General features: G+C 41.7%; 1 protein-coding gene across 1 annotated transcript in view; it reads left to right on the top strand.

The window, feature by feature from the left end:
- The first annotated feature begins 275 nt into the window (after nucleotides 1-275).
- Brinp1 (BMP/retinoic acid inducible neural specific 1) overlaps nucleotides 276-15,757 on the top strand; it is a 185,745-nt gene continuing 170,263 nt past the window's right edge. The window contains exon 1 of the mRNA XM_052714955.1: nucleotides 276-660. The gene's annotated coding sequence lies outside the window, so the exon portion shown is untranslated. The remainder of the gene's footprint in view (nucleotides 661-15,757) is intronic.

Consider the following 15,757-nt stretch of genomic DNA (forward strand, 5'->3'; position numbering starts at 1 on the left):
TATACAAAGACTTGCCGCGTTGTCCCCAGACCCATGCGACTTGCCCAGTGGCTAATCCTAGGCCCACCTAGGCCGCCCCTCCCTCCAGGAGGCCCCACTTCTCCTCTCCCGGCTCTTTCTCCTCCACCTAAAGATGTACAAAACACTCCTAGGAATCCTCCCGGCCGCTAGGCTCCTCCCTCCCCGCCCCCAGGCAGCCGCTCCCCCATTCATTTTCCTCCGTCGCCGACGAAGTCCCTCCCCCTGCCTAGCCCGGCCTCCGCTGCTCCCCGCCCGGAGACCGCGGCGTACTTGGACTTCCCTCTCCATTCGCCAGCCGCCTCTCTCCGGGTCCCCACGGCTGCGAACTGATCTAGCGCGGGGGGGCAGGAGGAGGAGAAGAGCGCAGGCGAAGGAAAGGGCGAGAGAGCCAGAGAGCCGGAGGCAGAGGGAGTAGTGGCCGCCTTCCGGAGCCGGGATTCATGCCTGTCCTCGGGACCAGCCAAGGGGACTTTACGGCTGAGTATGAGCCAGGCTGCTAGAAGCCAGGTACCCCCACGCCTGCAGTCCCCGCGCCGTTCCCGGTATGCGAGCAGGACGCAGGGCTCTTCCAAGTTCCCACCGAGCCGAATAAAAAGCGTCCTCCCGCTGCTCTCCGCCAAAGACGGACATTGACTCCAGGTAAGGCGACCCCGGGCTCAGCTTCCCATAGCCCCTCTGACCATGGAACCCGCCCCGGACCGCAGTCGGGGCGCCCCTGCCCGCGCCTCCCCTCCCCCTCCCAGCACCCTCGTCCGGCTTCCCTAGCCGCCAAGTCCCCTCCTGTTCCGGAGACTGGGGTCCCTGTAGCTTGGACACCAAGGGTTAAATGCCGGTTTTAGTAAGTGGCGTGTGTCCCCGCGCGCTCCCGACGTGTGTACCATGGTGGGAACTTGATGTGCTAGTGTGCGTTTGACTGTGCGGCGTCGTTCGCGTTTGATGCGTGTGGCGTGTGGCGTGTGGTGTGTGTGTGTGTGTGTGTGTGTGTGTGTGTGTGTGTGTGTGTGTGTGTGTGTGTGTAGACCCTATAACCTACTTTCAGCGCGATGTGTGTATGTGTGTATGTTTGTATGTATGTGTTTGCATGTGTGCGCGTCTGTGTATTTTTAATTAGGTATCTTCAGCTAACAGGAGATGGAATGGGGTTCTTACTACAGGATCACGTAGCTACCGGGAAGCCCGCTGTGGACTTCCTCTTAGGGCTCTGGGCTTGTTTGGGGGAGATGATAGGGATATAGACGGTGCCTTATTTAACCTGGTGTATGTGCCATTGAAGGAAAATTTCCTCTAAACCATAGGGTAGTGGTGCAGACTTGGACTCACTGTTTAAAATGAAGAAGATATGTCCAAAACCTGAGGCAAAGGAGATGCTGTCCCTTTAAATTCCACACTGGGTAGACTCCAGGATTCTGATGGGAATTTGGAGATGCTAGATACTGAGTGCAATGGAAAGGAGAAAGTCAGGGATCTCCTTATCTAGTGCACAGCAAGAGTGGGGTAGAGAGATCGCCCTGTCTCCCTGTTGAAATCACAACCCCCCCCCCCCCCCCCCCTTTAAGGGGGTGGTCTGGGCAAGTTTGCCAGAATTTCTTCAGGGGAAAAGAGTAAACGTCCTCTGGGGATGTGCTTCTCCATCTTAGTCGCACAGGGTCCTAGAGAAAATACAATTTGGGGCAGCTCTGGGTGCTTTGCCAGGAGACTGATAGGGTACTTTCCTAGGACGCATTCGTTTTGCCTTCTCCATCTCAGGCAAGCTCTGGAAGCCCCAGAATCTCTTCTGAAAGCCGTTCTTTTCCATGGCTCCAGGAAGTTAGGAAGATGCTGTGAGAAGGGAGAGAGATTGATATGTGTGTGGGGGTGGTGGTCTGTACCTGTGTAAGGACCAAGGGAGACTTAAGGTTTGTGAGGGATGTGGGTGGGGAATCCATGATAGAATGTTATAGTAGTTGACTTGCACCTCACAGTTCATGCTTGGATCTAAAATACTGCCAAGGGCAGGGGTCCCTGAGAAGGCTCTCAGGAAGACCATTTGAGTTTAAGGTCTCCTTCTTATTTCCTCCACCCTTTAGGAGCTTGTGTAGGTAAATACTTTGGCCACCCTGCCCAGGTACAGTTGGGCCGTGGTTCTGGAGCCAGCCATTGATTTGATTCCCGGCTGCCTCTTAAAGGCTTGCCCTACTCAGCAAAAATGCTGAGTTTTACTGCTGTTAGCATGGCTTCCAGACTAGGCAGCTGTTACTTTCTCAAGGTAAATGGCAGCCATTCTGCTTGAAAGCAGAAAAGCTGGAAGACGAGGCTGAGGTGGTGGGATGCAGTGCCTCTAAGGGCTCCTTGGAAAGGCCTCTTGGGAGGGAAAGAAGATAGAAATATACCCGCTTTAACAAATATTTATGTATGTGCATCTGTATCTTCTGAGGAGAGATAAAAGCAGACGTGTGTGTTTGTAGGAACCTGCCCCAGCTGGTGGGTGACTGTTCTACCTGCAAGCACTTGCTCACAATACCATTCTCTGCCTATGGGCTGATCGTTCAGGCTGAAGTCTTCAGGAGGCCATGGCCATAGCATAGACTTTACAAAACTCAGGTCAGAGCACAGCCTCCTAGTGCAGTTGTGGAGGGAGTATGGACAGACGAAGAGCCCTCATGTTGATAAAGGCTCTCATTATCTCTTTCCAGTGGAGAATGGATCAGAACTGGAAAGCATATTCAAGAGCAAACAGGCAGGACTCTGGCTCAGAGAGAGGATGACAGTTCCCCAATATTCACTAGCAATTTGGTGCCATGCCCAGGACTAGAACTCATGTTTTTCAGCCAGATCTATGTCCTTTTGACTCCAAGGAATCACAACATTTCCTAATTCTACCTGCCCCCCACACTCCCAACCATGATAACTGCCTGTTTTCCCTTCTGGAACTTGTTTCAGAGACGCATTTCTGTCCTTCTTCATGTGGAATCATGACCCAGGAGAGGGAGAGCCTAGTGCTCAGTCATTCTTCTTCCTTCACAAAAGCACTAGACACATATGCACACATGTATACACAAGGGGGTGGGGAGGGAGAGAGAGAGAGGATAGATTCTCTTTTCAATGTCATCAGATAATTACATGCACGTGGGCACTCAACATGATGTGACTGATACACAGAACCCAGTAGAGCATTTGACTATATTTGAGCCTTTGATGAGGAAAGCTTTGCTTTCTTGAGAACATTATATACTTAGCTGTCCATGCAAATACTTCAGGAAAACAAATTTATTTAAATTAATTAAATCTCACATTCATGGTATAGGCACAGGAGCATCTGCAAGCATATGCAGGCATTCATATACAGGTGTGTGTACACAAGGCTAGAAACCCTCCCTTCCTCCTATATTCCCTCCGATGAAACACTTAACCTTCGTAGGAAATTGAGCTACACTGTGTAAATGTGTGTACTGGGGCTCACAACCTCAGGGTAAGGAAAATATAAAGTTCTTTGAGTCACAGGTCCTTCAGGAGTTGAATCAGATTCATTAAATAAGTGTGTTGCCAGTCTTTTAGATGCTCTTTTTGGGGTGCAGGGAAGTACCGAGAAACATGGGGATTTTAGGCCCATCTGCAATAAAGCCATTAACAACCTCACAACCGTTGTCTTTTCTGGAGCTAGATGGCACTTTAGCTCCCAGAAGGGGGAGCTGTGACTCCATTTCAGTTGAGGAGAAACAGCTCAGTTATTCCAAATCAGCGCTGGGGCCCCCCTGCTGAGTTGAGAAGGCCCAGCTCAGGCTGCAGGGAATATATCTGTAGCAGCATAGGTGGGGACTGTAAAAAAAATTTCTCTCTTGTTCAGTTCAAGCAGGACATCTCTTAGTGGTCTCAAGAGAGTTTATCCTATTGATCAAAAAATCCAGTTTCTCTGAAAGTGTCTTTGCCCCCAAAGGCCCTGAAGTGTGTGAGGAAATATTTTCTGATTTGCATGTGCTTTCTCATCCCGAATCCTTAGAGGAAGTCATTATAATGTATCATGAAAACAGACTCTTACAATTAGTCATAACATCCTTCTCCCCCTATGTCCTCTGACCTAAAATCCAAAGTTTAACAAATAAGTTAGGATATGAAAAAAAGCATAGGAAGATGAAGAGTTATCAAATAGTTTTTCAAACAACTCCTCCCCATTGTTTTTCATTATAATCTTTCTTGTGTAAGATAATGAATATATCATACTTTCCTCCATTCTAGTAACCCTATAGTATCTGGCACAGATAATCCTTCAAAGTCTTTCAAAGACCATGTTTCAGAACCACTCTTTTGTCTGGATTTTGATATAATTAGAAACCCTATTTATTTAGTTTTTGTCTCTGTTTGCTCTGTTTGTCAACCACACAGAGACAGAACTCTCTTGATCACATCAACATGTGTTCTTATTAGGAACATTTCTCTTATAATACCTAGGCACTGGCACACAGCAATTGGTCTATCAGTGTTTGCTTTTGCATGCCATGTCCACTGTCAACAGTATGTCAGTCCTCTCTTTCTCTGTCTCTCTCTCTCTCTTACACACACACACACACACACACACACACACACACACACACACACACACACAATTTGTCCTCCTTTATTCAAAGCAAAGCCATATAGCTTCAAAATTACACTACTTATCCAACAACTCAGGGGTACTGGTAATGGTGTAGACAGGTAGTTATATCTAACTTGACAATATTCCTTGCTGTGTCCCAAGATCCTTAGATTTATTCTCTTATCTAATCTTCCTTCCCCTCCAGTGAGGCAGATGCACCTCCTATGCAGAGGAAGGTGAAGTTCATGTTGGCCAGCTTCCTTTTAAGCAGTAGGGCAAGGATTTGAACATTGCTTGAGCATCTCCACTCTTCTACTACATGATCAGCATCACTGGTCACCAATGAGATTGCTTGTTCAATGGATGCTAGAAACAGCTGGAGCACACTGTTTGCTCTTTGGAACTGATGTTATAAAACTATTGTAGAATCTCTGTATTTATAATAAAAATAGTGTTTTCTTTGAAGAAGTTCACTGAAGAAACCTCTGAAAGTTTTTCAATAATCAAACCTTTCTCCATAGTCTGGAATAAAAACTGTTTTGGTAACATAGGCAACATGTGTCTTCCAAGTCTCAGTTTTAATACTAACAGTTAGTTCATTACCACCCAAAGGAGCTGGTGCTAAATCTGGAGAGAGTTGTGAGATGTTTTCTTGTTTTGAGTGTAAACCTTCCCATTATCTATAAATCTCCGCAATTGAACAAACACAATTATTTTCTAGTCACCAGGTCCTTACATGCTATAATCATATAAACAAGTAAATATAATCATATAATTGAAAATATTCTACTTTGAGTAGAAGAGCCCAGAATCCTATGATATTCATTTGAAAAGCCTGTCTTATACTGCACAATATTTTATGATTATTTTCTAGATTATCTCACCTTTAGGGCTTTGACACAAAGTTATGAGGAGGATGTGTATTGGGTTAGGGTTGAAAAAAGCATTTATTTATTTTCAGTAACAGTAGGTGTTAATAGAGTGTCCTCTGCTTGTCAGATAGTGCCCTAGAATAGTACTGTCAAATAGAACTTTGGGGAATAAGAAACATGTTCTCAGTGCTATCCAATATGGTAGACACTGCACTCTTAAATGTACTTGAGGGCTACTGATGAAGTGAGGTTTGATTTTGTTTAGTATTTCTTTCTTTCTCGTTTTTATTTATGAAACTCTATGTGTCTGATGGCCCTTGAAACAGACAGTTCAGGTTTACACATCAGGAATGTTGTATGAACACAGTCCTGCTTTCAGTGGAGCTCACACAAAGGGGAAGAGATGGCTAATAGTGAGTAAGCAAATAGAAAACCACAGTAATTAAATCTAATATTAAATGTCATACGGGTAATTATAGGCCCTATGCTAGAAAGGAAGGTGGGAGATATAACTTTAGATGAGTTAGTCATAAAAAGTCATTTCTTAGTAATATACTGATGTTAGATTTAAATAAAAAGGGAAAAATAGAGTCACTATGCAGGGAGATGGCTAAGAAGGCTAAGGATGGACAGATTCCCAGTGTTGATAAAGCTTTAAGTGAGGCAGAGTGCGACATGAAATGAAACAGGAGAGACAGACAGAGCCCACATCCGAAAGGTCTTGTACAAGGGAGTGAGAGGTTTTGACATTTTTCTCTTGACACATCTTTAGTTGGGAAGATTGAAGTCTGAGAAGAAAGGCGTTCTGGAAGTTAACAGGAGGTCATTATTAGGGACTCTGTTATGTTTTCATCATGCCCATTTTTAATCAGTCGTTTCAATGTTTTCTGCTCATCTTAACTTCCAGTCCTATTTAAGAGTACCACATTCGAGAAATCCTTGGGCTTAAAAGTTAAAAGCAAATAGATAGAAATGGGGGAAGAGACTGAACATGTGGGCAGCAGATAATGGAAACCTGAGGAAAAGAGTAGACTCTGACTGCAGTTTCAACTGCAAAGATTTATCAAATATGATGTGCAAAAGGATTTGGACAAAGTGGTTAAGCAGATATGCTAGTGAACGATGATGAATACAGGTCTTCTAACTGAAGAGATATGCAAATTCCCAACTATTCATAATGGGATGGTAATTGCCATTTCAGAATCTCATAGAGTTTAGGGAAAGGGAAAGGCTAAAGGAGGACACTTCAGAAAAGACAATGATGAGGATGAACAGTAATTATAAGATCTTCAAGATCAGGGATTGTATCTTTTTATTTTATATCTCCTTCACTTCAAAATCTCATAGGCTACAAGTACAGAGACATAAGTTCTTAATTCTAATCCTGACTCCTCTCAGTGTCAATAAAGACTCCTTAAGAGCCTATCTTTCTCTCTCTAGGTTTGCCTTCTATAAATTTAGAGGGACCGTACTGTTGCTTGGCTTGCTGAAGAGGTATTGCTGGTTGTATGGAAATGTAGCATGACAAAGTTCTTGTAAAAGCAGAGAGAGACACATGCATGGTGGCTATTCTTCATCATGAGAGTTAGATGGCCTCTCAGAGATGAGCAAATCTAAAGAACGTCGTATCTCACAGCACTGATTGTGATTCAAGACAGGCTGGCTGAGTTGGAGAGATGCTGAGCCTGTTGCCACTGGTGCAACTCTTAATATCAAAATGATTAACTGTTAACATGAAACCCACTATTCTCCTGGAACACAGCAGCCCAAAAAGGTTTTCCACAAATCCATAGACAGTCCTTGCAACTGAGGGGGCAAAAAAAGACAATTAAGAAAATAATGAGGCCAAGGAAAAGTGAAATTAATTTTTTTCCATATGACAGTGAAGGAGGTTTTTGTCTCCCAGGGGAACCCTCTTTTAGAGACTGCTAGTGGCCTTCAGGAGACTAGCCTGAATAAGACTAGGTGTGAGAAAGTGAACAGTGGTCAATTACCACTGTTGCCTGCTACTGCCACACAGGATGAGGAAGCCCAATGAAGGCACACAATCTATCATTCTTAACAAATTCTGTACTCACATGGTGCAGAGCTGTATAGAGGCATGTTGGCATCCTCTTGGGAATTGCTAAAAAACTATATTCCCCCAAGGGTGGGAAGTAGATCCATAAGGCAATTAACAAAAGTAAGATGCAATCGTTTTTGTGTAAACTGTAAAGGCTGGAACTGCAGGGCTCCAAGTAAATGGCCCATCTGAACAGCTAGAACTCTTTGTAAGGGTTAACCCAATACAGGCCCCAAAGGCTTTCTGAGATGTAACTTATCTAGCATTTCAGAGGCCCAGAAAATGGGCCAGCAGGGAAGAACAGATCCTGTGGTTACAGTGGAATAGCCAGTTTACAGATTACAAGTTGATCTGAATGGAAGAAGGTTCCTACATATCCTGGGGTTGACTGCATTTTAGAAGACCCACCCTATTAAAGGAAAAGTTCTTAAGTTGCTATTCTAAGAATTAGCCATCTGTAAAAATAAATGAAATGCTTGATGCCTGTGGGAATCCCTGGAGTATCCAGAAGCCCCACAATAAATCTAGAAGAGCATTTTGAGAATGTGACAGAGACCATAGCTTTGAGCAAATATGATGCTGTTGACATGGTACTGGGTAAACTAAATTTCTCATAGAATTTGATGAGTTCTGAGTTTATAGGCATATTGTAGGGGGAGCACCTACAAGGAGCCTTGGTAGTACTATAAAAACATCTGCACAAGCAGAGCAGCCATTTAAAAAGAGGAAATCAGCATTTTGATATGTGTAGGCGTGTAGGGAAAAGATTGAAAAATAGATTACCTGGCAAGGGCTGGTAATGTCATTCTGCTGCTGGGACACATTTTTGGAGACATGACTGTTTCAGAGGAAGTGGTCATCATCAAGTGCCATTTCCAGAGATGGCTAAGGCTGGGAAGGGCTGAGAGAGTTATAATTTTATTCTGAGTGCATATTAACAGGACAGTATCGTTCAAAGTCCAGTGAAGCCTTACAAATGATTTCTGAAAATATTAGCAAGCCAGTCACATTTTTCTCCGTTTTGTCTCCTCTCTTTTTTGAATGGGGAAAAATACATTTGTTCAGAGTTCAGGGTCTTCACCCACAGTATTCAGGAGTGGCTGAAATGCCACTATTGTAGAACCGCTCCTGGACTGCTGCGGTGTGTGTCGAGCTTGTTCGTTTGTACTATGATAGGTACATAGTACATTCTTTGTTGTATGCTGTCTTTAAGCACATAGTAGGTAGAACACTCTCCCATTTTGGAGATGTAAAACCTGAGTTATGCAACAACAATGTTGCCCTTTGAGACCAAATATTAAGCCAATGGTGGGGTATGGGTGATTTGAATCCATTTCTATCTGACTTGAAAACAGTGATTGAAAGCTTGAGGGCCAGAGTCTGAATACCTGTGCTACCACTACTAGCTCTGTGACGTTAGCTGGGTTACCTAATGTTCCCACGTCAGTTTCCCCATCTGTAAAATGGGGAGAACAATAACAACTCTGTATGGAAGTAAAATGAGAATTTAATGAGGGATTTTGTAAGTGTTTCAAACTGTACCTAGCAGATTGTCACAACCACATAGCATTAACCATTTTTTTTTTTTTTTTGCTCTTTTTACTGCTATGCCCTGATGTATCAGATTGAGCATTATCTGAATTCTTGGGCTTATTTTCTAACTGGAAAAATCATACCAAAAGAGATTACTTTTAGGTTTGAGACATGACCTTGCAAAGGAACTCCAAGGATCACTTTTACACATCAGCTCCCTCGCTGCACCCCACAGTGTAGCAGTACGACAGCAATGGTTAGAGGAGAGACTGAAAAAGTAGGAAAAGGGCATCATAGTATGCAGAATTACTAAAGCAGAATTTTTACTTCTGGGTTACTATGGGTCAGAAAGAAGATGAAGACAGGACATTGACCAGGAAAGCTGAAAGTCATCATCCATATATTTAATTTTCTCTCCTTTTTCTTTGGTCTTATTTCATATATAGAATCATTCTCTTTAAGGTAATACAGAACTGTGGCATCCTGAATCCCCGCAACCTCTCAAACTGCACCTGTCTACTTCATTTCCCAGTATGTCAGGCCAGTGTGTCCATCAGGTTTACCTGAAAGCATGGGTGATTGACAGTAGCTGGATACTCTGTTTATCTTTGTCTTCATGATTCCCTTTCACACCATTAATGCCATTTATTTTATCAAATTCCTGAATACCTTGAAATGTTCTTTTTTTAAAATTCCATTTATTCTTTACTGTGGTACTCGAAAATTAAAATTATTCTCTCCAGTTTCCCAACAAGGACATTCTGTCTCAAAAATAGGGAATTCACTGTAAGATATGTAATAAGTGACAATATCAGAACTCAAGCACTTGTCTATCATAGCACATTAAATGTGATGTCCTTTGACTGAATTGCCCTCCCTCCTTGCATTATCCTAAGGCGTTGTCCAGCTAGTAGCAGCTTCCAGCCTGCCCCCATGGGCAGTTTGGTGGCTTCTTGTAGTGGAGGTTGATGCCTGATACTAGGTCTCTATTGTCTTGGGCAGGGTCAGTCATTGCAAATCATCAACCATTATGTTGTAAGACTCAGTTCTGATCTTTCAGATGTCTAAAATAGGAAGGCATCCATTATGCTTGTTCCAGGAGAAGTTATAAACGGGGCTGCTGCAAAGAGCTTCCTAAATCCTCACTAACAATCTGCATTTACTTCCTTCCCTTCTTTATCTGTCAGTATCATGAATATCTTCCACTCTTCCAGTGCGTTCTCACTGCCAGTTTCATAGCCTCTTAAAATAGTAATTTAACTTCACAATGCCTCTGCAGGAAACCTTAGCTTAGCCTATTTATTTGCACCCTAATTGTGGGAGTTCAAATGCTGTTGAAACCAGGGCCAACCATCATAGAATAAGCTACTTTCTAACTCTGAGCCAGAGCTAAGTGCCAAGATCTTCCTTTTAATGGAAACGGTAACTCCAAGCCCACTTCTGATAGCAGTGATCTCACTGTCACTGTTAAAAGGAACTCAAGAAATTGTAGGGTGGAGATGGAATGAATTTCAACAGCCAGATGTTGCAAGATACTGTACATATTCCTGTGGATATTTCTGTCTCTGTATGTTTTTTCTATTAACTTACGCACACACATACATGAATTCAAGAGAATTGATGTTGACCATGTTAGAAACAAGTAGAAAGGAGAACTGTATTGATATTGGAAAGTGCTCAAGCCAAGTTGCCTCTCCATATTACTGGACCAAGAGCTCAGTCATAATTGTAGAATCACATGCTATTAGAAGGCAAATGCGTAGAACTTTAAAATGAAGAGCATGTTTGGTTACACCTGTACTTTCAAAAAGAAAATATTCCTTCTCCATTTAAAACAAGGGTAAGCAGATGTGGGAAAAAATTGAGGGGAAAGAAAGGAGCCATCAGGAAGGATTTAGAATAGAAGACAATAAGAAAAGGAGATGAGTGGGGACAAATAGAACAATATGTTTGCATGAAAATGCCACAATTACATTCTGCCCCACCAAAAAGGAGTATTTTTGGTTTGTTTTGGTTGCTTGTTTAGGCATCTCAAAAAAATGTTACAAGAGAAATGAGAAAAAAATTAAGCAAGAAATCAGGATGTAATATAAGAAAGCTTTACTTTTCTATGTGAAAATAAATAATAATAATGACAATGATGATGATGATAATGATAAAGAAGAACAAAAGCAACATGATGCCAAGTAGCATTATCAAAATGTTTTTTATTTTTGTTGTTGATATTGACATTGTTGATGATGTTGATGTTGTCAGTTGTTTTAGCGGTAAATGCTATCCAGGTGAGCAGTGCAGGAAAATAGACTCCCTTGTAGTGTTAGAAGTACACAGGTAGCACACATGTGGCTTGTGTTTGCTTCATTTTAAAATGAAAGAATAGATCTGGCAAGGTAAGTCAGTGGTTAATGTACTTTCTGGGCAAATGTGGGAGTGGAGTTCAGATTCCCAGAGTCCATGCAAATGCCAGATGGACATGGTCATACCTATAATCCCAGGGCTCTGCTAGCCCTGTCAGCAAGGTCTGAGTTAGTTGAGAACTACTTCAATGACAAAGGTAAAAGGCAATTGGGGAAGATTTCTGGCAGTCTAATCTGTGTTTCATGTACTTACACACACACACACACACACACACACACACACACACACATTTGTGCCTGCATACATGTACACACAAGAGAAAAATAAATAATACAAGGAGCACTTCTTGTTGTACACTTCTTTATGTCAGACACTGTTCTAAGAGCTGTGAAAACAGCAGTGAACACAACTGACTAAGACCCCCAACCCCATCTTGGAACTCATGCTCTAATTAAGGGAAAAGTTGTTATATAAATAAACAAGCAAAAATATAGTGTGTGTCAGATGGTGATAAGCATAATAGAGAAGAGAAAATATAACGTGACTAGAGAAGGAAGTTGGGAGGGACAGATGGCATGGTGGGAGAGGGCATGATAATTCATGTAAATAGGGAAGGGAAATGCCCACGAAAGTGCTGAATTTTGAAGAGAGATCTGGCGGAGATCCAGAATACAGCCAGGGACATCTCCTGGGGGGTAGCATTCTAGGTAGAGGTAACCAGGTAGACCCTTCTTGACTCCTGAAAGTAGACAAAGGGAGAATTGCAAGTGAATGACAAAGTAAAATACCAGAGGTTGGACCATGCTCCTGAGGAATCTTCTGAGGCGAGATCCTGTGTAAGGAGGCCAGTGTGACTGGGGTGGAGTGAGCAACAGGAAGTGAGGGGAGAGATTCATTATTAGGAGAGCAGGTACAACATCCAGACACACTCCTAAGCTATCCTAATTTTTACAAGGGAGGTATAAATAATTCTAAATTAAGAATGTGACCCTCACTCTAAGAAATCAGTTAGATGTGCAGGGTCTATGAAGAACGTTCCTTTGAGGACAAAAGAAAATAGAAATAAAACAAAGTATAAAATAGACTCCGAAGACTCTAATTGTGCTCTTTGAGAGGTATCTTTATATACCAAGAGATGGAATGATAGGAAATATCAACAGAACCTTCCATAAAGTTTTGATGTGAGAGTGGATATCACATACAGAAAGCACTTGACAAAATGTCTTATGCATAGCAAGTAGTCCATAAACAGCACTTTTTTGAAAAGGCCCTTTGATGGGAAGGAGACCTTTCTATATTGACTTACTTTTAGGTGAGTGATTAAAGGAGCATATGAAACAAAATATTACAGATTTCATGATTGTTGAGTAAGATGCACATATGTATTAGTGGCTATTTTTGGATAATGCGTTATGAACGAGTTTCATTTCTTCTTTGATGCTTCCCTGTATTTTCTTATATTCTGTAATGAGTGTGCATTACTTGGATAATCAGTGCTTTAATTAGTAGGATTAACAGGATTAATGAGTAATCCAGGGTAGGTTAGACGAAAAACTGAAACACAGGAGAATCCATGAGTATAGTTACCTACTTTTGTAAGCCATCCTAAGCCAAATTTAAATGACTTTTTAACTTTTAAACTCTTTTTAACTCACCATTGGCTTGAGTAAAAATATTCATAAAATAGTGGTGATTGTTTAAGTGATTTGTGATTTCTAATGAACAAGAGTGGGTCTGGGCCCCTTAGAACAAATTAGTGCCATCTTTATATTAAATGAAACCATTTCTTGAGGGGATGACACTTTGTGTGTCATGGTTTGAGAATCATGAGTGACTCAGGAGGTCTTTTCTCTGTTTATTTTGAATTTTGAGTAAATTACACTCCTCTGCCCTTCATTTTCTCACCTTTGAAGTGAAGTCTTGAGGTTTATAGGATCATTCTGAAGTCACTTTGGAAGCAGGGAGGAGGTGATAAATTGAGGCTGCCTCTGAGACCAGCTTAGCTTTCAACCTTCTTCCTGCACCCAAGCAGCTCCTCTTACCTGCTTTGCTTTCTTACACATTTGTAAGATTTGAATATGAAGGTCCAAGGCTTTAACAATGACTCAAAAGCATCGTTTTCAACTTCTCTTGCCATTTAAGCCATTGTATTGAGCTCCTTGCAAGCCAAATATGGCTTAGACATATCCCCAAGGGTTCCCCGGGAAGAAAGGCTAATGTAAAACTGTGCCTTCATCACCTTTGTCATCAGAATACATGACACACATTTGCTGTCAGCAGATGAAATGATATCCAGACAATGTGTTCCTTATTTAAGATAGGCTCCTATGGAAATGAAACGTTTGCCTAGGAGACCTCAGGACTAAAATTATTTCTCTCTCGGTTTTCCAGAAAGGTTGTCCTGGAGATGAACAGGGAAAAATTCAGACTTCTGGAAATAAATGAGGGTGGATGACATGGTGAACCTAATAAAGTTTGTGCGTCTTTATCCCAGAACCATAGAATTTGAGGGCTAAGCTAAGATTCTTAAAACTCCACATCGCTATTCCTGTGTTTTGACAGGTAAAGAATTCAAGGGCCGAGGAGATGGTTCAGAGTGTAAATAAAGTGCATCCTATAGAAGCATAAGGACCACAGTCCAGTTTCACTAAACTACTGTAAAGCTGGACAGGGTAACATGCATCTGTAATCATAAAGTTCTTGTGGTAAGGTAAGAAGCAGAGACAGAATTTCTTGAAGCTCGACAATATACAGCAGCAACTTTCAAGAGACTGTATCAAACATGGTGAAAGGTGAGCATGGACACTTGAGGTTCTCCTCTGATCTCTACATGTTCCTATACATACACACACCTGAATTGCGACAGCACACACACACACACACACACACACACAGAAAAAATTAAGACTATCACAACAGGGACTGGACTGAAAAAGGTCACATTCTTCACAAAGACCCCAAGCCTAGAATACCAGTTCCCTGTGTCCAATTCTAAACTTATTCTCCTTCCATAACATTCTCATGTTCTTTTCTATTGAGCACTATTTTATTATTTTGTTTTGTTTGGGGTTTTTGAAAAACCTGAGAATAGTGCATTGGGCAGTATAATACATTTGAGAGAAGCGTTATAGTATATGCTTAAACATTTTAAAGACTCTTATGTGTCCTACAATAAAGATTTACTTATCCTTAATTCAAGTGTTCTCAAAATTATTTGACCTTATAATTTCAACTTTCTCTATTTCTTTCAATTAATTATTAGTACTGTATGTGACATATAAGAAGCTCTAAATAGCAGAAAATCTATCTTCTATGCAAAGACTAGAACATTGCCTTTGCGATAAATTTGATTTTAGGTAATTTTGATGATCTACATTATTTTTTAAATTATTATCATACTAAGAAAATTATCATAAGATAATAAAGAAGTTTCCTCACTGAATTAATGTAAGCTTCACTTCTCTTCTCTCTCTGTCTTACTTTTTGTTGTTGTTGCTGTTGTTATTTGGTTACTATCCTGCTTGCTCTTTCTTGCTTGTCCCCTTCCTGTGTCCTCTTGTAGCTTTTGTGTGTGTGTGTGTGTGTGTGTGTGTGTGTGTTTTCACTTTTCCTTAACATTTTCTGAAGCATGTTTCTTGAGGATCTACTACATGTCTGATTCTGAAACGTTTATTATGAATAGAGTTGGTTTCCTGATCTGAAGCCATGCACAGTCTGAGGTGCCAAGTGGCTGGTGATGAAGCTGAAATATACCTATGTATGATGAGGAGCAGAAAAGAGGTCTATCCCTGTGGCCTTGCAGGTTGCATAGCTAGTTGGATGCAGGGAAAGGCCATTCCAGATGGCGAGTAGGAACAGAAGTATTTCAGTGTGTCCAGAGAGGTTGAGGCTAGAGGGTTAATGGAAAGGAAAGCTACTTAAAGCTTCAGGACTTGGTTCTAATTTCTATTTAGACAGTTTTTGCTGACTGCTAAGAGGAGTTGTTGACTTTATTAGATCTACAATTGAGAATGACAGGGAGGTGTGTGGGGAAAGTGAAAGGAAAAGCGTTGGTAGTCCTTTTGCAGGTCATGATTGTAGTATAGCTACTGTGTAGAAGATGCACATCTAGACAGAACGGTGGCAGGGAAGTGGATGGACTCAAGAAACACCAGGTTGTTGGGACAAAGGAAAGGGAGGTGTTAAAAGATGGCTTCTTTAAGGTTGTGTCAGATCAGGGCCTCCTCTCTCTAAACACTGCTTCCAGAAACAGCAGGGTCTCAATTATCTCAACGTGGGCTGTGAAATTCTAAAAAAAAGTTCTCAAAACAAAATTAAGTTTAATTTGCTTTAATTGAAAAATAAACACATGCCATGTAC

The sequence above is a fragment of the Peromyscus californicus genome, unplaced genomic scaffold (genome assembly GCF_007827085.1).
Source record: "Peromyscus californicus insignis strain IS unplaced genomic scaffold, ASM782708v3 Scaffold_5__1_contigs__length_169319896, whole genome shotgun sequence".
NCBI lineage: Eukaryota > Metazoa > Chordata > Mammalia > Rodentia > Cricetidae > Peromyscus > Peromyscus californicus.